This window comes from Triticum aestivum, chromosome 3A (assembly GCF_018294505.1).
Source record: "Triticum aestivum cultivar Chinese Spring chromosome 3A, IWGSC CS RefSeq v2.1, whole genome shotgun sequence".
In the NCBI taxonomy this organism is placed as follows: Eukaryota; Viridiplantae; Streptophyta; class Magnoliopsida; order Poales; family Poaceae; genus Triticum; species Triticum aestivum.
The window spans coordinates 675,205,441-675,230,105 of record NC_057800.1 but is presented as its reverse complement, the minus strand read 5'-3'; positions in this window follow the sequence as shown (position 1 = coordinate 675,230,105).

Sequence of the window (24,665 nt, the reverse complement as noted above, 5' to 3'; positions counted from 1 at the left end):
GGCTTCACCAACGGTCTCGTCCACCGCATCATAGCGCTCCGCTGCCACTCAAGATCTGCATCCGTGCGCAGCCAGCCAACGCCAGCGCATCACCCTCAACGGCTCTGAAGTGACCCGCACTCTAGCTAGGCGAGCATGCCCAAACGCCGGCCTGAACTAGGTATCCACACATCACTCCCTTGTGCATTGTTCCAACGATGTTTGGATATCCTTTCACTGCTCTCTTAGCTTACACGCCTATGCAACTCTGACCTTAACTCTTATTTCTTCTGGATATATCATCTGAAACAAGCAAATGCATATTTTAGCGAAGCATGACGGTGCTATGGGATCTGGTACACATCCTGCACACCCGTATAACCTTGTAAGTATCTGTCCTCCGGTACAACATCAAGGTTGATTCCTCTTATTTGATCAACCATTCGTCGTGTCAAAAATGCAGAGGGGGGTGCAAGGAGCACAAGGCCTGCACATCCAAGCAAGTGGTAACATGGACTTGTACATGGAACATCCCAAGCGCAAGCAGAGCTGCAGTGAGCCTGTACAACGAGCTAGCGTAAGTCCCTGCATTTCATTTAATTCGTACTGGCATTCGTGTATGATTTGTGTGCAGTGGCTAATCCACGAATTCAAGTTACCAGGGGCGAACATTTAACTTAAAAATACGAAGACACTTGCACTCCGGAAATAAACATAACTTGAGAAATGTGAAGCTACATGCACTTTGAAAACCAGCTAATGATCCAAAGTAGTTCAGATTATAAACACTAAATGATGCAAGCACCAAAAACACTAAATGCAACATGGTGTACAAGGACTACAAACATGGTCTGTACCTTCTTGAATTATTCGTTCTTTGGCTGAAAATATCGAAGTGTAATTGCATGTATAACCAGTGCACAAACTGCATATCAATATATCTATCCTGCACAAGTATGCCAATAGTTTCAAACAACAGATTAGAAAAGTATTTATGCTATGTTGTCATGATACGGGGACTTTCTGGTAGATGGCCTCGACGTTTCCTCAAGCTATAAAAATGCACTATAATTTGCTTGTCATCAATGCCTGCAAATCTCTGTCTCTCTCAACATAGTAGATCATCATTAGACACTAAATCCTTCAATGAGCTTGCAAAATGCTTGCATTAGATCCCTCATTAGACACTATATGTTCATCACCAGGAGCATGTAAAATGTTTGCATCAAATCCTTCATTAGCAGTCTGTTCATTAGACACTTCAGGCTCAAGAACAACATGAGCTTGTATGTTTGCACCGGAAACTTGATTAGATACATCAGATTCAGTCAGTTCAGTATTGATTGGGGGAGTTATAAAATAAGAAGAAATTGGTTTCATTTTCTCATAGATTCCCTACATACAAGCAGTTTTACAACACCGTTAGGTTTAACTATTGGCCAGAAATTGAAGAGTTGAATTAGATATAATCAGGGATGTGATGTACCTGCTCGTTGCGCATGCTACTCTTGCAAGTTGTGATTGTCCGTTTGCACAAGCTCGATGCCATGCCCGTTCTGCCGCCGCTGCCTCCCACGCAGGCTACACCCAGGGTTGGATCTTCATCGTCTTGTCCTTCCATTCGCTTGAAGCCCGGCGACCACCCTCCAACGAGGGCGCGAGGAAGTGCTGTGTCGGTCTGTCCAGCGGCGGCTAGGTTAGGAGCGAACCAGATTGGAGGGTGCAGCGAATGAATTGGGATTTTTCCTGCTGTCGATCGATATGGGAGGCGCTCGTTTGGGCCGCGAGCCTGCTATAGGGCCTGCCTTGCACTTATTTTATTGGCCCATCCAAATTGAAACATTTTTCTTCATTTTTTACATTGCCTGCTCGTGCGTTGGGACGAACAAAACTAGCATGGGCCAACCTGGACGACTCAAACTAGGTGCACACTTTCCAACCACCTGAGGCAGCCGCCCATACCAGCCCCTATGGTGGCGTCGCCCCTTTTTGTGTGTATGATTGGATAGTGAAAAATATTCCAGTGGCGCTTTTGATTTACCCACAGAATGGTTGAATTGCTTGTTTCTATGAACTGAGTTCGCCAATAATGTGAAGGATGCCAGTCTTTTCATCCTATTGTAGATTGCTTAGATCTCGATATGCCAAAAGTAATCGCATGAAATATACAGTAAAAGCCAGTGTGATGTGTTTGGCTACAACTAGTCTGACTACACGTCCTCATATAACATATCAAGGACGCACCATCTTACCAGATTAACCATTCGACTTACCCATGCAGTGTGGGAAGAAAGAAGTATCTGCGTATCCAAGCAATTGATGCCATGGACTCCTTCGTACAACCTTGTAAGGGAAAAAGAAGTTGCAGTAAACCTGTACAAAGAACTAGCGTAAGTTCAGTTACCTACTTCTCGGAATTTTAGTTAGCCACTTATTGCAAAATTGTTCAATTACGTTGCTTGGCTTAATTTAGTTTGCTACTGATTACATAATGGAACAGCCTATTAATCATATTGTAGACTGCGCCTATCTATGTGTTTGATACTTACTGTTAAGAATTACATGTTTGCCTTAACTTAAATATCTACTTGTTTGTTTAACTGCTTTGCTGCTGCAACAGCGGGTTACAATGATGTTAATAACTACTTTTCAGCATCCAATTGAAACTCTTTAATTCCTTGTTTGTTTACCTGGTTTGCTGTTATAACTTCCAGTTGAGATGTTTTGCTAACTTCAACTTTTCTGAATCCAATCGGAACTTTAATGGCAAAACAGGTTAGCCCAAGATCAAAGAGCGAGGTCCCCATGGACATTGCATCATCCCACAACAGTGGCACCGGCCCAATCGTGCATTATGAATTGCCAACTGCTGATGCTCTAGAGGCTAAACTAGTGGTAGAAAGAGATTCTGCTTCTGCACTTAGAGATGAAGTTGACATGTTGAGGAAGCAAACAGCACAATCACAAGCAGTACTCAAGACAACCATTAAATATTTGGTGGACTTCAAAATGAAGCAAGCTGAGACTGACCAGATTGTTAAGGTCCTGAAGGAAAAAAGGAAATTAAATTCCTACTTGGTAAATCATAGGTGAAATGTTCTTTCCATAGTTGAATAACCTTTGTGTTGTCTGTTCATGTAATCAATCAAACCATTTGTTTTAGAGATCATGTAAATTGTTTTTTTGTTTGTAATTTTATTTGAGCACAAGTCTGTATTAATTGATAAGACTCAGAGACATTTCATTTGGATTGCTGTGCCAGACCTGCAAATATGCCAATCGGGCTGAATGTGCATTCAGCAATAGTAGTATAGATGCACCATAAGTGGCACGCATCGGAAAGGGCCAAGATGCTGGCTAAAAAAAGGATGTTGTTGTTGCCAAAAAAAGTACAGCGGCCTGGCTTATGTATGTTAGTTGATATTATTGATCCATATACTCTATAAGTGTTTATATGTCTGTTAGTTCCGTACATTCTTGGTTGATTGACTCGGTATTTGAATCTTGATACATCGCTTGTGTACATATCTAAATGGGAGTACACATTATGCTGCGTGTGACATTTGAGTTGGACATGAAGTGTTCCAAATATTCGACTTCACCTTAAACTGGATTCTAGTTTCTGAATTTGAGTATCGGCATTTGTAAACCATATTCATATATGACAGTGGAATACATCTTTGTCGTCCTTTTGAAGATATATAAAAACACATAGAATGATTTATAAAGATTCATATAGGAATATAAAATGGATTCGAATTTAGTTGCCAGGGTAAACATGGATGCTTATTCTCCCAAAATTTGAAAGAAACAGCAAAATGTCCACTCCCACATCGGCTGCCCGAAGCCAAGTGTTTGGGAGATGGAAATTACTATCTACCCATTACACGGACAATCCATCGGCCCGATTTCCACTGCTCTAAATAGGGGTAGGTTAGTAACTTCAATTAGACGTGACATGACTGCCTCTGAGCCCATTCCGACACGGTGGGCGTCAAACATGGGCGGCAAAACTCATTTGATTCAAGCTCGTCCGAAAGACCTCTGTTTCTCCCTCCATTCCCCATTCATACACGGTGGGCGACAAAACACCCTCTCCTCATCCGAAATAGATGTAGGCTAATATTTAAATAGGGGCAGATGTGTAACTTCCATCAGACGTGACACAACCGCCCTACCTGTCAGCCCCGTTCATACACCATGGGAGCCAACCGTGGGCGGCAAAACACCCTCTCCTCGCTCGAAATAGCTACCAGCAAATATTTGGGAGATGCGAGATTACCGTCCTATCCCCAACCGACGAGATCCAAATTTGAAACGGGGGATAAGTTCGTAACTTTCCCATATTTCAGACAGGCGCGTCCCAAAAACATGGTTCCCCGTACCTCTCCCTCCATTTTCCCATTCATACACCATCCGCGCTAGAACACCCCATTCCCATACCAGCCTCCGTCCGCCACCCCATCCATCGCCGCCGTCCTCCACCACATCCATCGCCACCGTCCTCCACCATGCTGGAGCGCCTACCAAGACCGCGTCGTCCACTGCTAGAGATGGACGTTTCTTATCCACGGCGACGGACCAATAGCCTTGCATCGCGTCCTCTCGCTTCATCGGCGCCATCGTCCTCTTTGCCGGGGCCGCTCACACGACCTTCTCTTCCACCGCAACAGGACTTATCCCCCGATGCACCCGTCTATCATCGCAGATCTGCTTCAACGCCACCGACAGCCATCGCACCCTCGATGCCTACATGGCGCCGCAAGAGAGGTGGTACTTCATGTCTCCTCAACTTTTTGATCTCAACCAGAAAATAGATCTTAACTTGGTTACTCTACTTTCTTTTCAGCTCTTAGAATTTAGTTCTTAGTTCGAAGCAAACAATGGATGCTAAATATCATTCTCCGGTTTGCAGCTTCAAATCTGCCATGGCATAGCCATAATATGGTTTAATTGATCAAGCTTAGGGTTTAATTGATCATGTTGGTTCCGTGGTGGAGCTTTATAATGATTATGAGCGTGGTGGAGGTTTAATTGATCAAGCTTAGGGTTTAATTTATCAGGTGCCACTACCTTTTCCAAATACTTTGCTTGTGCTCCTCCATGTAGGATTCTGAATAGCATCATAATGATTATGAGCTTGCGTGCATGAAAAGAATAAAGTAGAACAATGCCATGGCTGTCAAACTTGGCATTAAGGGACTGAAATCAAGTCTGGATGCAATGCAATGCAAACACTCTCCACCTACAGATTCATGCTCAAAATATGATCCTAACAGTGATTCTGAGCTAGAGGGAGACCTAAGTCAATGTAGCTCCCTAGTGGAGGAGTTAGAGGAAGATGCCCTATCTTATTCACCCATCAAGGTACTTGCTCTAACTTTCCAAGGTTACATTGCTCGCACATATCTTGCAACTGATGCTTTGCATTGCTTCTACTTTGTTGAACTGCCATTAGCTTAGTTTACACAACGTGTATGTGAATACGCCCTGCCTATCCATTTTCAGTACATATTCCATCTATCATCATACCATATTTATCCATTCAAATGTTGTTCTTGTGTATCAGACGTTCAAAAGGAAGAGGGCGATTGCTGATCGTGGAGGAGCACAAGCAAAGTATTTGGAAAAGGTAGTGGCACCTGATAAATCAAATAGCCCATTAGGTGTAGTTGCAATATCACCTGACCCACAAAATACCCCAACTCTAGCAGACTCTAGCCCTACTACACTGGTCATTTCTGATGCCCCAACTCAGCAGACCCCAACTGCAGCAAACAGTATGATTATGCCAGTTGACATAGCACCAGCTGTACGACGCAAAACCCCCATTCCAGCAAAGAGTACACCAAATCCAGTTGCCAAATCCCTTTTTGAACCAGAGAGAGCCCCAATTGCAGCAAATAGGACCCATGTTCCATTTCTTCCCAGTTTAGAAGATGAAGCTTATTTTGTTGTCAGGAACTTTGTGTGCATCTTTCCTTCATGGAAAGATTATACCGCAGACACAGAACAATTTCCAGTCTTCCTCTGCAACTTACGCGTAAGTAATGTACTAATGTTATTCATGGTCATTACTGCATATGTTTCTGCTGACAGAAGACACAAGATTTCATTCTTTTAAATAGGTGAGGCGCAAACTGGATTGTGATGACGAGCAAGGGTTGGTTGCGCTTTTCAAGCACTTGTTGATGAAGTATCGTTCCTACCTGAGGCAAGCGCACTTCGATGGCAAGCCTCTGAACGAAATTTCTGTAAAGTCTCCGGTGCTACATTTATCCGACGGTGACTGGAATAATCTTGTTACACATTGGTCTCGGCTGCAGCGTAAGGTACTGCCTATGATATCACATCACAATTTGAACTACATTTCTGCATTTGCCTTAATGTCTCACTTGTATGAAAACTGTTAGCAGAAGAACATTCATTCTCAAGGGACCACAGAATCTCGCAACTATACTGCACACTGCATTGCTCTTGTGAGTACCTCTTGGCCTGTATGACCATACTTTCATAGCTGTTTGATTATGTAGCATCACTGCACATGTTAGCCTCATAATCGTCCATTTGGTGGACATTATAAGATCCGTATGGACTCTTACATAAATTTAGAATCAACCCAATGCTTTTGAAGAGGTTTAGCTCTACAGTCCTCTTGTAAGGACTGAACGTGGTCTATCACTGTACTTACATTAACAGCTACTCCCTCCGTCCCATAATATAAGAACATTTTGTATAGTACACCAGTGTTCAAAACACTCTTGTATTATGGGAAGAGAGATTGGTTCATTTTGTAGCATTCTGCATCTTATCTCCCTCGCCCACCATTTACTAAAAAAGATCAGATCTATATTTAATATTACCAACAAGTAGAATACACAGACAATGCCATTGCAGAAGTGTAGCCCATTGCTCTTGTCAGTACATTTTGTCCTGTAACGCTTGTACTTCCAGGGATTGGTAGTTGATTATGTAGCATCAATCTGCATATTATCTTCATTATCCTCTATCCCTTCCAATATTATCATATCTATAATTACTCTCTACAAAATGTAGAGTATAGGCAATGCTTATGAAGAAGATTCTGTGCTGAAATTCTTGAGTTATCCTTCCCTTGCCATGGAGAAGGGCACTATAAAGCCGGTGTTAACTGTTAATGTAAGTCAATCCTTCTAAAGCCTTTATCCTCAACTGCTGTTTAATTTTCTCATACTCCCTACCGTTTACTGCTATTTAGTTTGTTGTTTCTACCAAAATGCATGTTCGTAAGAACCGTAAGTTCTAAGTTTTACTTGTAAAACCAAATTCCTTTTTCATACCATGCACATTACTTAATACTCCCTATATGTATGCTTGTTTTGTGGATCTATAATCCAGTGTGTGGTGAAGCAGCCCACGTTTGCACCTTGTCATCTCCTGTTTTATCTTACTGATGTGGCTGATGATATGAACAACATGCCATGCACATTATCCAAAATAGATACAATGATTTTCTTTTCCCTTCATCTATGCTTGTTATGTTGACATGGTAATCCAGTAGTGTGGTGAAGCTCCCCGCATTATGAACAATGCCAAATTATGCTATTGATATTTTGAACATACTCTTTATTTTCTAATTTGAAATTGGATAGAATTGACAAAACAGTTATCATCTTTGTTTATACACGTGCAAAACTTGTCATCTCTCTGCTTTGTTTCAGGGTGATATGCCTGATGGCATGCACAAGTCTGCTGAAGGCTGTGAGACAAACCCAACATATATTGTAGCAAAGAAGGAAAAACATCTTGAAGATAGTGAGACAACCCCAAAGTCTTGTCTTGATGCAGTGTTCAAGTTACTTGAGACTAACAGTCAGACAAGCTCACAGAATTCGTTGTCTGAATCAGTTCGACTTCTTCAGTCCCAAGTTCTAGCAGAAAGGCATTCTACAACTCAACTTCGACTTGAAGTCCTATCTCTAAGAAAGATTGCGAAGAACACCAATGAGAACCTGTCAGGACCCCGACTCAATGCCACATCGATCTAGCATGTAACACCTCATATCACTTTGCGGCCTCACGCACGGTATCCCCACGGGTGTCGTCTTACCTCTGCCCGGGACCGTTTGCGCCTTTTGGCACACGTATATGATGGTGTCGCTAGCATCCATATGATAAAGAGCCCGGGCTGACATGGCTAGTCGTAAACCCAAAGTGGCACTAACTTACAGGGACAGGCATCCATGACCCATCATCGAACGTGTCGGTCATCAGCGAGTGAATCCAGGCTGTAGCACTGGGCTAACAGGACTCCGGTGAACCGGGCTGTAGCGGGCTAGCAGGACTCCGGTATTCGTCGCATGACATTTCCCCGAAGGGACAGACACAGGAACGAAGAAGGACACATGCCAGCCAGCCTAAGTGTTCCGGAGCAGTAGCAAGCTACCAGGGCTCAGTGGAAGCACTAGGAGACATTTCCCGGTAAGAAAGACTACTAAGGATAAACAACTAGATAGTCAGATCCCACACATAGCAATACACGTTACACGTACGCATAACATGCAAGTATGTGTTGTACAACATGGCATCACAGCATAACTCAACAACTCATATAGATAAAGGCTCAGAAGAGCCATCATAGCATTTATTACAAACAGGGGTCACATGACCCAACATTCAGAGCAATCAAGCAACAAACGGAAGCATTACATGTCTGAGTATAGACATCTATAAATGAAAAAGGCTGAAAGCCTGACTATCTACAACGTTCGATCAAGATCGTAGCTGAGGTACAAGCTACCTGTCGAAGTCCACGAGAACACTAATAAGACCGAAGTCTCCGCTGCAAAAACATAAATAAAGCAACATGAGTACAAAGGTACTCAGCAAGACTTACATCAGATCCTATCATACATGCATTTGTATCAAGAGGGTAATGTGGGGTTTAGTTGCAGCAAGCCAGCTTTGACTCTGTGGCTATCCTGTTCTACGACTACCAGAAACTCTTGAGGTGAGACAACGTACACGAGTCCACTAATCACCACACAATACACTACTATGGATTCGTCCCCGTCTCCCTACGAGAAGGCCATCCATAGCACTCACACTTGTCTTGAGCTTTTTAGAGTATCCACTTCAAGTTGTCTATGTACCATGTAAGCATCCAAGAAGTCCATAACCGCGGACCCGGCTATTCGAATAGATCATGTTAACCCTGCAGGGGTGTACTTCTTCACACACGCTCTCGCCACTTACCGCCATGTACACGTCATGTATCTCGGCAACCTTCAAGCGGAAGCCTGGCGAGGGTGTCGGCCACGACCTGACTAACCACACAAGACTCTAATCCAGGTTTATCGCCTATTCGGGTTCCATCCGCAAGGAGATCCGGCCGGGGTTTCACTCACGGCCCCAAACGATGTGTGCAGGGTTCCCAAGCCCACCTCGCCGGATGGATCTACGCTTGGTACACCGTGCCACTTGTGCCTAGTCTGTCCCAAGCCCACCTGGCCGGGTGCCACTTGGTAGACTACTAACACTACCTACAAACACCAGAAACTAGTTGCGACTCCTGGACAGAGATCAAGTTGGTTAATAAGTCGAGAGGGGTCGAGTTACCGGAACCCAATGTGTGGTAGTATCGAGTCATTGGACAACATACATAGAACTCAGTGCTTAGGGACGGTTCCAGTGAGACAACCCACCATGTACTCCTACATGGCCTCTCACCGCTACCTTTACCAAATCGTGTTCACACACTTAACTCTCAGCACCAGAACATATCGTAACACTCCAATTCATTCCCAATGAATCAGACCTGACACAACTCTAAGCAATAGCAGGCATAGCATGGTAGGAACACAACAATGGCTTCAATCAACTCCTACACATGCTAGTGGGTTTCAACTATTTACTGTGGCAATGACAGGTCATGCAGAGGAATGGGTTCAACTACCGCAGCACAAAGTAGCAGATGAATCGTTGTTGTCCTAATGCAATAACAGAGAGCAGGAGCGAGAGAGTAGGATTGTATCGGAATGAACAAGGGGGTTTGCTTGTGTGGTAAATCAACAAGGGAGGCACTGCTTCACAGACAGGTACTCTGGAACGTCCTCCGGAGTAGGACCTATCGAGAAGGAACGGTGCCAACAATCAATACACAAACATATGCAACAATATGATGCATGAACATGGCATGAAGTTGTGATGTTGTTTGAGCTAATGCAACTAGTATCCATTTGGTTTGAAGTCCATTTGAACCAAAGGTTCAAATGCATCTCCAAATTAAGCTCCTATATATGCCATAATGTGTTTTCTCATATTCAGCATGTATAAGTTGGTTTGTCATGCATGAAACTAGTACAGATGGATAGATTACATTTTTCTGATAATTTTTCATATATAAATCATTTCAATCTGAGCTACGGTTGAATTTCTATGAATTTTTGAAGTTTAAATCAATTTCTGGAATTTCCTGATTTAATTTAAATCCAGAAATAATATTATTGCGCCAGCATGACATCATCACTACATCAGCGGGTCAACGCGGCTGTCCAGGTCAAATCTGACACGTGGGGTCCACCCGACAGTGTCATGGTTAAGTAACAGTGGTTAATTAAATTTAAACTAATCCTAAACTAGAATTAGCAGGGACGGGCCCCACTTGTCATTGAGCCAGGGGAGGTCAAACCCCCTGGTCAACTGGGCTAGCACGCCGGCGTTTAGCCGTCGGCGGCAGCAAACGCGGCGGAGGGCGCGGGATTGCCACTCCGGCGCCCAATCGAGCAGCGGAGGGCACGCGCGGGAAGCTGGGGCTCGCGCGCATCCACTGGTGCCCTCCGTTTCACCGGAGACGGCCTAAATCGACGATGGCGACCACTTGGGCGGCGGCCGGAGTTCGGGCGCGAGCGGGATCGGCCTGCGGGGCACGGGGAGGCAGGGGAGAAGGGGGGGGTTCGACGGCGGGGCTCACAGCGAATCCAACGGCGTCGTCAGCGAGCTCGGGGAAGGCTTGGGGCAGCCGGAGCGACGACGGCGATCTCGTCGGCCGAAGCTTGAAGACGACGGCGATGGCGATGAAGCGGAGCTCGCCCGGTTGCTTTGCTCGGTGAGGAGGGAGAGGGGGTCGCGGCGGAGCTGGGAAGCGTGTCGGGGAGGTGCGGCAGTGGCCGAGGCCACGGTGGCTATGGACGGCGGCGACGGTGATTCTCGGGAGAGAGAGAGGGAGAAGGGGAAAAGCACGGGAGAGAGGGGGGTGAGGCCAGGGGATCGGGGCGGCACCGAGAAGAAGCGTCGCGGCGTCGCGCTGGCAGGGTAGGCAGGCAGGCGAGCTGGTGGCGTGGCGCTCCGCCCGTGCGCGCGTGTCGGCCACACGCCTGGCTGACTGGCGCCAGGAGGACGACGACGGTGGTGGGCTGGGCTGGCTTGCTGGGCCAGAGGCGCCAGGTAAGAAGCCCAGGTAAGGTTTTTTTTCTGTTTTTCTGTTTTCTAATTTTTCTGACATTTGTTTTGATTTAATTAAAATATTAAATCATTTAATTACCTTATGCCAATTTTTGCAGGAGCTAGCTATATTAATCCAGAGCTCCCCAACAGGTGGCATAATTTTTGGACATATATTAATATATATAACTAATATATTTCCAATGCAAATATTTATCGGTTTAATCCAAATGGCCAAAATTAAATACTTATGAGATCCTAAAAATATTGGTTTGATTTTTATCTCTGCCCAATATTTTCAGAGAGCAACATGAGCATTTACTTGGACCCTTTTGGAGAAATTTTTATTTGGGTCATTTTCAAAATGATTCTGAGGGTTCCACCAATCCTCATTTCAAATTTAAATGATATTTAAACATGATGCACAAATGACTAGCTAGCCTAGGTCATACCAGAACTAGGGATGTGACAACTCGCCCCCACTTGAAAGAATCTCGTCCCGAGATTCAGGGGTCGACGGAAAGAAAGCGGGGTACTCCAGTCGAAGACAATCTTCTCGCTCCCAAGTAGCTTCTCTCTCGGAATGATGAGACCACTGAACTTTGAGAAACTTGATGTTATGACGTCGGGTAACACGCTCTGCTTGATCAAGAATGCGAACCGGGTACTCTCGGTAGGTGAGGTTATCTTGGAGATCAAGCGTTTCGTGGTCCACTCCGCCGATGGGATCCGAGAAGCAACGCCTGAGTTGAGAGACGTGGAAGACATCATGAACTCGAGAAAGATGTGGGGGTAGTTCCAATTGGTAGGCAACCTCTCCTCGTTTAGCGAGAATACGAAAAGGACCAATGTAACGAGGAGCCAACTTGCCCTTGATACCGAAACGATGGGTACCCTTCAAAGGAGTAACTCGAAGGTAAGCCTGGTCGCCAATTTCAAAAGTCATATCCTTATGATGACGATCGTACTGGCTCTTTTGACGAGACTGGGCTGTTTTCAAATTCTCACAAATGATGCGAACTTGCTCTTCTGCCTCCTGGATCATATCCGGTCCAAAGAATTGTCTTTCACCGGTTTCTGACCAGTTCAAAGGTGTTCGACATCTTCGTCCATAGAGAACCTCAAAAGGAGCTTTCTTGAGGCTGGATTGATAGCTATTGTTATAAGCAAACTCGGCAAAAGGAAGACATTTCTCCCAATCCATACCGAATGAGATAACGCAAGCTCTAAGCATGTCTTCGAGAATTTGGTTGACCCGTTCCACCTGACCACTCGACTGAGGGTGGAAAGCGGTACTGAAGGAAAGATGGGTTCCCATGGCAGTTTGGAAACTCTCCCAGAAATGAGAAGTGAAAAGACTGCCACGGTCTGAATTGATCTCCAGTGGAACACCATGGAGTGATACTATTCGAGAAATGTATAAGTCAGCAAGCTGACTAGCAGTGATACTCTCTCGAACAGGAAGGAAGTGAGCCACTTTGGAAAGTCGATCAACGACTACGAAGATAGCGTTATTCCCTTTCTTGGTCCTGGGAAAGCCGGTGATGAAGTCCATACCAACTTTATCCCATTTCCACTCAGGAATAGCTAAAGGCTGAAGAGTGCCAGCAGGCCTTTGATGCTCTGCCTTAACGCGACGACAAACGTCACAGTTAGCAATAAACTGAGCAATTTCTCTCTTCATCCTAGTCCACCAGAACCTCTGGCGTAGGTCCTGATACATCTTAGTACTACCGGGATGAATCGTGAGAGGAGATTCATGCGCCTCCTTAAGAATCAGTTGTCGAAGATGTTGATTCTTGGGAACCACCAAGCGATTCTCAAAGAAAACAACACCACGATCATCCATAGTGAACCATCCACCAACTCCCTTCTTAATGTTTCTCTTGATCCGGGAAATTCCTGTGTCTTGCTTTTGAGCTGCGATAATCTGATCCTTAAGATCAGGTTTCGCCACCAGGGTAGAAAGGAATCCGTGAGGAGCAATGTGAAGATTAAGCTTACAGAATTCCTCATGGAGAAATGGTTGGCCTTGCTACAACATGAGATTGTTGCAATAGGATTTATGGCTTAGAGCATCAGCCATGACATTGGCTTTGCCTGGGGTGTAAGTAATCCCTAGATCATAATCTGTGATCAACTCCAACCAACGTCTTTGCCTAAGGTTCAGATCCGGTTGGGTGAAGATATACTTGAGACTCTGGTGATCGGTGTAGATCTCGCAACGTTTACCAAGTAGGTAATGTCGCCAGGTCTTGAGTGCATAGACCACGGCTGCAAGCTCTAGATCATGTGTAGGATAATTCTCCTCATGTGGATGCAACTGTCGAGATGCATAGGCAATCACATGACGATCCTGCATAAGAATGCAACCTAGTCCCTGTCGTGAGGCGTCGCAGTAGATAATAAAGTCTTTAGTGAAATCCGGTGGCACAAGTATGGGAGCAGAAGTCAGGCGTCTTTTCAGTTCCTGAAAACTGTGTTCACACTGTGGGGACCACTCAAACTTTTTATCTTTCTTGAGAAGTTCCGTGAGGGGTTTGGCTACTTTGGAGAAGTTTTCAACAAAGCGGCGACAATAGCTGGCTAGACCAAGGAAACTCCTAACTTGTTTAACGGTCTCAGGTGGAGTCCAATCAAGAACGGCTTTAACTCTCTCGGGGTTGACAGCAATGCCCTTACCAGAAATTACGTGGCCTAGGTAGGACACTTCTGGCAACCAAAATTCACACTTGGAGAACTTGGCATAAAGGCGGTGCTCTCTGAGTTTTTCTAACACAAGTCTAAGATGTTCGGCATGCTCTTCTTCGTTCTTCGAGTAAATAAGAATATCATCGAGGTAAACCACGACGAACTTATCTAAGTACTCCATAAAGATCGAGTTCATCAAGCGGGAGAATGTGGCTGGGGTGTTGGTTAGACCGAAGGACATGACTGTGTACTCGTACTGACCATAACGAGTAACAAAGGCTGTCTTGGGAATGTCCCCGTTTCTGATCTTAATTTGGTGGTATCCTAACCTTAAATCCATCTTGGAGAAGACTGAGGATCCAGCGAGCTGATCATACAGGTCGTTGATCCTGGGGAGCGGATACTTGTTCTTTATCGTGACCAAATTAACGGGGCGATAATCTACAACCATCCGATCCGTACCATCCTTCTTCTTGACGAAGAGGACGGGGCAAGCCCAAGGAGAATAACTAGGACGGATGAAACCCTTTTGCAGGGACTCATCAAGTTGTTTATTAAGCTCGGCTAGTTCTAAGGGTGCCATCTTGTAGGGTCTCCTAGAGATTGGAGCAGTTCCTGGGACAAGATCTATGACGAACTCTACATCTCTGTCAGGCGGAACACCTGGCAGTTCCTCTGGAAAGACATCCGGAAAGTCACGGACTACCGGGATATCTTCAAGGTCTGGAAGAGGGCTGGCATTAAGGGAATAGAGCTGACGCTTTGCAACTCTAGTGGAGACAGTGACTATCTTGCCAGATGGGTGTGTGAGCTGAACAGACCTGGTGAAACAATCAATCTTGGCATGATGAGCTGTCATCCAGTCCATACCCAAGATGATGTTAATATCCGAAGACTTGAGAGATATCAAGGAAGCAAGGAATACAAGTCTGTCAACAAGGATTTCATTGCCATAACTTATCCTAGAAGTTTGCCATTTGGATCCAGGAGTTTGAATAAGTAGCGGGGAGGGCATATCACAAAATGACATGTCGTGCAAGCGGGCATAGCTTTCAGAAATGAAGGAATGAGACGCTCCAGTATCGAACAAAACCGATGCCGGATGACAGTTAATAAGGAGTGTACCAAGAACGACATCTGGATCATCATGAGCGTCTTTAGCTGAGACGTGATGCACACGTCCATGTTCAGTGGGAGCTGACTTGGCACTGATCATCTTACGTGATGGCTTACCATGGCCAATAGACTTCTCGGGCTGGGGTGGAGCAACTCTGGTCTGAGTGCAAATACGGGCAATGTGGCCTGGCTCTCCGCACTTGTAGCAAATCTTGGAGGTAGGATGTGGACCTGCATTGGAAGGCGGTCCACCAATAGACCTGGGTGGAGCATACTGCTGAACTTGATGAGGTGCCACATAAGATGGCCTCGGTACATATTCGGAAGGAAGAGCGGAGTTCGGAACCCAAATCTGGCGCTTCTGAGAGCTAGAACCGGAGGAAGATCCCAAAGCACGAGTGTGCTTACGAGACTCCTCGTAAGTGAGTTGAGCTGTCTCTGCATTAATGGCCTTGTTCACAAGAGCTTGGAATGTATCACAATGATGCAGGTGGAGATCACGACGCAACTTGGGATTGAGACCCTTCCGGAACCTAGCCTGCTTCTTGGCGTCCGTGGACACCTCTTCTGTGGCATAACGGGCGAGGTTCTCAAACTCTCTACTATAGGCATCAACAGCCATCTTACCCTGGGTGAAACTACAGAACTCTTCTCTCTTGCGATCGATGAGGGCTTCAGGAATGTGATGCTCGCGAAAAGCCTCAACGAAATCCCTCCAGGTGGGAGTCTGGTCAGCTGGAAGCATAGCCTCATAGTTCTGCCACCAAAGACTAGCAGGACCTTCCAGGTGATATGTGGCATAGGTGACCTTGTCATCTTCAGCTACGCTCGCGGAACGCAGCTTATGAGTGATGCTACGGAGCCAGTCATCTGCATCGAGTGGCTCGATGGAATGATGAAAGGTAGGTGGGTGCAAAAGAATGAAGTCATGAATGGTAGCAGATCCTTTGAACTGATGTGCGGTGTTCTCCTCGATACATGCCAACAAGCGGTTAGACTCACGCTTGTTCCTCTCCATCTCTAGCATGAACTCTGTCAACGAAGGCTGGTCGGGAGGATCCTCATCCCTACCATCTCCGTGGTTCTGGCTACGAGCAACGGAATTTCGCTTAGCTGATGACATCCTGAGAAACGAACCAAGGACGGAATCAGCATCAACTATGGACTGTAGAATGTAGGACAAGGAATTAGTATCTCTCGAACCCCTAGGAAAATTCCAGCAGCATAACGGCAGAAAAATGCTCAGAATGAGACATCCTACTAGAAATGGGGTGGTAACATACTCATCAACATTACTCAAGGTTCTGAGATCATACTAAACAGACTACACCGGAAATACTCAAAACTGGGGTATGACTCTGGTCAACCAATCCTATGGGACTACGGAGTAATAACACGTGATCCTGATAGACGGAAGAGAAAGCCTAGTTCCTTAACAACGTAGGAAAGATAGGATGACTCAGATCAGAAGGCCATGAGGTAAGGAGTAAAAAGAGCCTTACGTTCCTTCCCACAATCAATTCCCTTATATAACTAAAGAATTTCTAGACTCAACTTCGACCAGTTTGGCTTGGTAATCCTACAGGCAGTCAGGCTCTGATACCAGCGCTGTCAGGACCCCGACTCAATGCCACATCGATCTAGCATGTAACACCTCATATCACTTTGCGGCCTCACGCACGGTATCCCCACGGGTGTCGTCTTACCTCTGCCCGGGACCGTTTGCGCCTTTTGGCACACGTATATGACGGTGTCGCTAGCATCCATATGATAAAGAGCCTGGGCTGACATGGCTAGTCGTAAACCCAAAGTGGCACTAACTTACAGGGACAGGCATCCATGACCCAGCATCGAACGTGTCGGTCATCAGCGAGTGAATCCAGGCTGTAGCACTGGGCTAACAGGACTCCGGTGTACCGGGCTGTAGCGGGCTAGCAGGACTCCGGTATTCGTCGCGTGACATTTCCCCGAAGGGACAGACACAGGAACGAAGAAGGACACATGCCGGCCAGCCTAAGTGTTTCGGAGCAGTAGCAAGCTACCAGGGCTCAGTGGAAGCACTAGGAGACATTTCCCGGTAAGAAAGACTACTAAGGATAAACAACTAGATAGTCAGATCCCACACATAGCAATATACGTTACACGTACGCATAGCATGCAAGTATGTGTTGTACAACATGGCATCACAGCATAACTCAACAACTCATATAGATAAAGGCTCAGAAGAGCCATCATAGCATTTATTACAAACAGGGGTCACATGACCCAACATTCAGAGCAATCAAGCAACAAACGGAAGCATTACATGTCTGAGTACAGACATCTATAAATGAAAAAGGCTGAAAGCCTGACTATCTACAACGTTCGATCAAGATCGTAGCTGAGGTACAAGCTACCTGTCGAAGTCCACGAGAACACTAATAAGACCGAAGTCTCCGCTGCAAAAACATAAATAAAGCAACATGAGTACAAAGGTACTCAGCAAGACTTACATCAGATCCTATCATACATGCATTTGTATCAAGAGGGTAATGTGGGGTTTAGTTGCAGCAAGCCAGCTTTGACTCTGTGGCTATCCTGTTCTACGACTACCAGAAACTCTTGAGGTGAGACAACGTACACGAGTCCACTAATCACCACACAATACACTACTATGGATTCGTCCCCGTCTCCCTACGAGAAGGCCATCCATAGCACTCACACTTGTCTTGAGCTTTTTAGAGTATCCACTTCAAGTTGTCTATGTACCATGTAAGCATCCAAGAAGTCCATAACCGCGGACCCGGCTATTCGAATAGATCATGTTAACCCTGCAGGGGTGTACTTCTTCACACACGCTCTCGCCACTTACCGCCATGTACACGTCATGTATCTCGGCAACCTTCAAGCGGAAGCCTGGCGAGGGTGTCGGCCACGACCTGACTAACCACACAAGACTCTAATCCAGGTTTATCGCCTATTCGGGTTCCATCCGCAAGGAGATCCGGCCGGGGTTTCACTCACGGCCCCAAACGATGTGTGCAGGGTTCCCAAGCCCACCTCGCCGGATGGATCTACGCTTGGTACACCGTGCCACTTGTGCCTAGTCTGTCCCAAGCCCACTTGGCCGGGTGCCACTTGGTAGACTACTAACACTACCTACAAACACCAGAAACTAGTTGCCACTCCTGGACAGAGATCAAGTTGGTTAATAAGTCGAGAGGGGTCGAGTTACCGGAACCCAATGTGTGGTAGTATCGAGTCATTGGACAACATACATAGAACTCAGTGCTTAGGGACGGTTCCAGTGAGACAACCCACCATGTACTCCTACATGGCCTCTCACCGCTACCTTTACCAAATCGTGTTCACACACTTAACTCTCAGCACCAGAACATATCGTAACACTCCAATTCATTCCCAATGAATCAGACCTGACACAACTCTAAGCAATAGCAGGCATAGCATGGTAGGAACACAACAATGGCTTCAATCAACTCCTACACATGCTAGTGGGTTTCAACTATTTACTGTGGCAATGACAGGTCATGCAGAGGAATGGATTCAACTACCGCAGCACAAAGTAGCAGATGAATCGTTGTTGTCCTAATGCAATAACTGAGAGCAGGAGCGAGAGAGTAGGATTGTATCGGAATGAACAAGGGGGTTTGCTTGTGTGGTAAATCAACAAGGGAGGCACTGCTTCACAGACAGGTACTCTGGAACGTCCTCCGAAGTAGGACCTATCGAGAAGGAACGGTGCCAACAATCAATACACAAACATATGCAACAATATGATGCATGAACATGGCATGAAGTTGTGATGTTGTTTGAGCTAATGCAACTAGTATCCCTTTGGTTTGAAGTCCATTTGAACCAAAGGTTCAAATGCATCTCCAAATTAAGCTCCTATATATGCCATAATGTGTTTTCTCATATTCAGCATGTATAAGTTGGTTTGTCATGCATGAAACTAGTACAGATGGATAGATTACATTTTTCTGAAATTTTTTCATATATAAATCATTTCAATCTGAGCTACGGTTGAATTTCTATGAATTTTTGAAGTTTAAATCAATTTCTGGAATTTCCTGATTTAATTTAAATCCAGAAATAATATTATTGCGCCAGCATGACGTCATCACTACATCAGCGGGTCAACGCGGCTGTCCAGGTCAAATCTGACACGTGGGGTCCACCCGACAGTGTCATGGTTAAGTAACAGAGGTTAATTAAATTTAAACTAATCCTAAACTAGAATTAGCAGGGACGGGCCCCACTTGTCATTGAGCCAGGGGAGGTCAAACCCCCTGGTCAACTGGGCTAGCACGCCGGCGTTTAGCCGTCGGCGGCAGCAAACGCGGCGGAGGGCGCGGGATTGCCACTCCGGCGCCCAATCGAGCAGCGGAGGGCACGCGCGGGAAGCTGGGGCTCGCGCGCATCCACTGGTGCCCTCCATTTCACCGGAGACAGCCTAAATCGACGGCGGCGACCACTTGGGCGGCGGCCAGAGTTCGGGCGCGAGCGGGATCGGCCTGCGGGGCACGGGGAGGCAGGGGAGAGGGGGGGGGGTTCGACGGCGGGGCTCACAGCGAATCCAACGGCGTCGTCAGCGAGCTCGGGGAAGGCTTGGGGCAGCCGGAGCGACGACGGCGATCTCGTCGGCCGAAGCTTGAAGATGACGGCGATGGCGATGAAGCGGAGCTCGCTCGGTTGCTTTGCTCGGTGAGGAGGGAGAGGGGGTCGCGGCGGAGCTGGGAAGCGTGTCGGGGAGGTGCGGCAGTGGCCGAGGCCACGGTGGCTATGGACGGCGGCGACGGTGATTCTCGGGAGAGAGAGAGGGAGAAGGGGAAAAGCACGGGAGAGAGGGGGGTGAGGCCAGGGGATCGGGGCAGCACCGAGAAGAAGCGTCGCGGCGTCGCGCTGGCAGGGTAGGCAGGCAGGCGAGCTGGTGGCGTGGCGCTCCGCCCGTGCGCGCGCGTCGGCCACACGCCTGGCCGACTGGCACCAGGAGGACGACGGCGGTGGTGGGCTGGGCTGGCTTGCTGGGCCAGAGGCGCCAGGTAAGAAGCCCAGGTAAGGTTTTTTTCTGTTTTTCTGTTTTCTAATTTTTCTGACATTTGTTTTGATTTAATTAAAATATTAAATCATTTAATTACCTTATGCCAATTTTTGCAGGAGCTAGCTATATTAATCCAGAGCTCCCCAACAGGTGGCATAATTTTTGGACATATATTAATATATATAACTAATATATTTCCAATGCAAATATTTATCGATTTAATCCAAATGGCCAAAATTAAATACTTATGAGATCCTAAAAATATTGGTTTGATTTTTATCTCTGCCCAATATTTTCAGAGAGCAACATGAGCATTTACTTGGACCCTTTTGGAGAAATTTTTATTTGGGTCATTTTCAAAATGATTCTGAGGGTTCCACCAATCCTCATTTCAAATTTAAATGATATTTAAACATGATGCACAAATGACTAGCTAGCCTAGGTCATACCAGAACTAGGGATGTGACAGAACCTCATCGCTAAATAGCTACACCTGGAAGCTATGACTGACATGCTAGGCCGGTCTCACAGCCTTGCTCAGTAGCTTGAGCAGCAGTTCCCCCGCAAGGCTAACCTTTCTTGAACTGTCTTGGAAGTGGTCTCGGTTCAGTATTATTTTTTTACGCTGCATTGGTGCCCAGTTTTTGTAATATGCTTCTTCGTTGCGCTTTATGATAACTGGTAGCGAACTTTGATGCCCAGTGGATGTAATATACCTTAAATCCTTTATTGTGTAGTGTAGGTTTATTCTTAGTTACTATGCCGTAATTTCTTTATTATATAGAGTAGGTTTGTTCTTAATTCCTGCTAGTTATGCGGCAACCCGAAATGAACCCCAGCCCATGATTATGCGAATCAAATCACGGGCTTTCAACAGGCCAAAATTGTCTGGGTCCTTGTTTGGCCCAATCAGATATCGGTTGCGAGCAGGTCGGATGCAAATCGGGCCGAAGTTAGGCCCAACTATATGACTGGCTTTTAACAGGCCGAAATTAATATAGGGCTGAAATGTTAAACGGGACCTTAACAGGCCAAAACTAATATCAGGCTGAATAACTAAGTGGGCCTTTAGCAAGTGGGCCCAAAAGCATGGTGTCCAGTTGAGGGAGTCCTGGATTAGGGGGTGTCCGGGTAGCCGGACTCCAGGACTATGAAGATACAAGAATTGAAGACTCTATCTCGTGTCCGGATGGGACTTTCCTTGGCGTGGAAGGCAAGCTTGGCGATGCGGATATTCAAGATCTCCTACCATTGTAACCGACTTCGTGTAACCCTAACCCTCTCCGGTGTCTATATAAACCGGAGGGTTTTAGTCCGTAGGACAACTTCATCATACAACAATCATACCATACGCTAGCTTCTAGGGTTTAGCCTCCTTGATCTCGTGGTAGATCTACTCTTGTACTACCCATATCATCAATATCAATCAAGCAGGACGTAGGGTTTTACCTCCATCAAGAGGGCCCGAACCTGGGTAAAACATTGTGTCCCTCGTCTCCTGTTACCATCCGGCCTAGACACATAGTTCGGGACCCCCTACCTGAGATCCGCCGGTTTTGACACCGACATTGGTGCTTTCATTGAGAGTTCCTCTGTGCCGTCGCAATCAGGAAGGATGCCTCTTCCCGTCTTTAAAGACGGCGCCGTTACTAAGGGAGCCTTGGCTGTCGGCCAAACTCTCCGGCTAGGCGGTTTTCTCATGACCGCCTGTTCGGCTGTTGCGCCGACGGTGACCTCTCGGGTCATCAAAAGCAATCTTCACGTCAGCTCGGAACTCGTCGAGCAGTTAGATCCAATGGAGCTCTCTTCCGTGAATGAGCTCTTGGATCACATCGCCGCCTTGGGGGTCACTACGGATTATGACCAGGTTGGGCTTAAACCCGATCTAAGAGAAATTAATTCTCCCCAAGTCACCCATCATGTTGTCGTGGTAGAGGCACAGTGCGGCGACTCTTCATCTATCTTAAGGACTAGTTATGTCCGGATTCCCAACCCCTCCAAGCCGGATACCCGCGAAGGGGAGGATGTAACTCAAGACCTGAACTTAGAATTAGGCAACGGGCTAGATTCACTGGACAACATCCAAGAATCCAAACTTCAGAGTTCGGAAACTCCTGCCTCTGAGTCTTAGATTGGGTGAAGTTCCGGATTTAATTCCACCCACCCACCCGAACATAAGCGATCTATCCTAAATCAGGCAAAAGATCGAAGAAACAGTACGTCATTACTGGGCAAGGTTCCTCCTGGTTATGAATAGGATAAAGGACTGCCGCGAGGAAGACGCAATCTCAATCTTCTGCAATAATTGCACGGATAAGGGAATCCTCAACACCACAGGTCGTCGTGATCTTACACACTTCGCTGACTTGGCGTCCATAGTACAAAAGTACTGTGTGATGGAAAGCGCCCGGAAAACCGAAACTAAATTTTGGGACAATCCGGCCCTGAATAGAAACCTCGTCCGAAATAAAAGGGTGCATCATCATCAGACACCCGGGTTAAAAACCAAAAAACCAAAAGCCTCTACAGGGCATGGAACCGTACTGGAGGGATGGCTTAATGGACCATGTAAAATTCATAGTACAGAGGACGCCACACCAACTCATAGCCTTAGAGCATGTTGGATACTCCGGCAGGTGGCCGAAAGGGGCGAAGATCTCCTAATTCCGGAGGCCGCAAAAAGCCACCTCAGGGACTCCAGTACAGTCTTAACAGTCTTTGAGACTTTCGCATCAAATAATATGCGAAAAAGAACACTCCGCAGCTTCGTCGAAGTCTATCAAGTAGCAACAATAAACCCATGGAGTGACACGGCTATTACTTTTAATGCCAGTGATGAACCTAAATTCCGAACAGCTCGAGCACCAGCCGCATTGGTACTCAGTCCTATAGTGGACGGCTTTCGCCTCACCAAGGTACTCATGGACGGAGGCAGCGGATTGAACCTCATTTATGAGGAAACCCTTCAAAAAATGGAAATAGACTGGAACCGCATTGAGCGAAGTAGCACAACCTTCAGAGGAATAATCCCCAGTCGGGAAGCACGCTGTGCAGGAAAAATCACACTAGATGTGGTGTTCGGCACGCCAGATAATTATAGGTCCGAAGAGGTCACATTCCAAGTGGCCCCGTTCAGTAGCAGATACCATGCTCTGCTGGGACGGGAAGCGTTTACAATCTTCCAAGCAATACCCCATTACGGGTACATGAAGCTCAAGATGCCCGGGCTGAACGGAATCATCACTCTCGCTAGTGATCCGGACATAGCACTCCGCGCCGAAAACAAGACAGCCGCACTGGCCCTTGAGGCACTGTCCAAAGCCCTAGCGGCTGAGGAACTGACTACACTGCGCTCCACGGTAAACAGGGACGATGTGATACTCGACAAAAGATCCAAGTCCACATCCTTTAAACCAGCGGATGAAATAGTCAAATTCCAGGTCCATCCAACGGACCCCAATAAAACAGCTTCCATCGGGGCACGATTAAATCTCGATGTAGACGCCGCACTGCGAGAATTCATACGGGAGAACTGGGACATTTTTGCCTGGCACCCTTCAGACATGCCAGGAATCCCATGCAGGCTGGCCGAACACAGCTTAAATATCCTAAAAGGATTCAAACCTGTCAAACAAGCCCTTCGGCGTTTCTCTGAGCCCAAGAGAGAGGCAATGGGAGAGGAGCTAGCCAAACTATTGGAGGTCGGATTCATCAGAGATATAAAACATCCGGACTGGCTAGCAAACCTGGTGATGGTACCAAAGAAGGACAAATCCTGGCGCCTGTGCGTTGACTTCAAAGACCTTAACAAGGCCTGCCCAAAGGATCCCTTCCCCCTCCCCCGCATCAATCAAATTATCGACGCCACTGCAGGACACGATTCATTGTGTTTCCTCGACGCATAGTCCGGTTACCATCAAATCAAGATGGCCGAGTCAGACCAAGCCGCAACGGCATTCATCACCCCATACGGCCCATTCTGCTTCAACACAATGCCTTTCGGGCTCAAAAATGCCGGCGCATGATTCAAACATGTCTGGCAAACCAGATTGGCAAAACAGTAGAGGCATACGTGGATTATGTGGTCGTAAAAACAAGACATGTCGAATCTCTAGTAGACGACTTGAGGCTTACATTTGACAACCTCCGAGCATATGGCATCAAGCTAAATCCGGAAAAATGCGTTTTCGGCATTCCAGCCGGAAAGCTCTTGGGCTTCATTGTATCCGGTAGAGGAATCGAAGCAAATCCAGCCAAGATCCGAGCTTTGTCACAATTGGATATTCCAAAGGACCTCAAACAAATACAAAAATTAACCGGATGCGTGGCGGCTCTAAGCCGCTTTATCTCCTGGTTGGGAGAAAAGGCGCTACCCCTCTATCGCCTCCTTCGGCGCACCGAACACTTCAAGTGGACG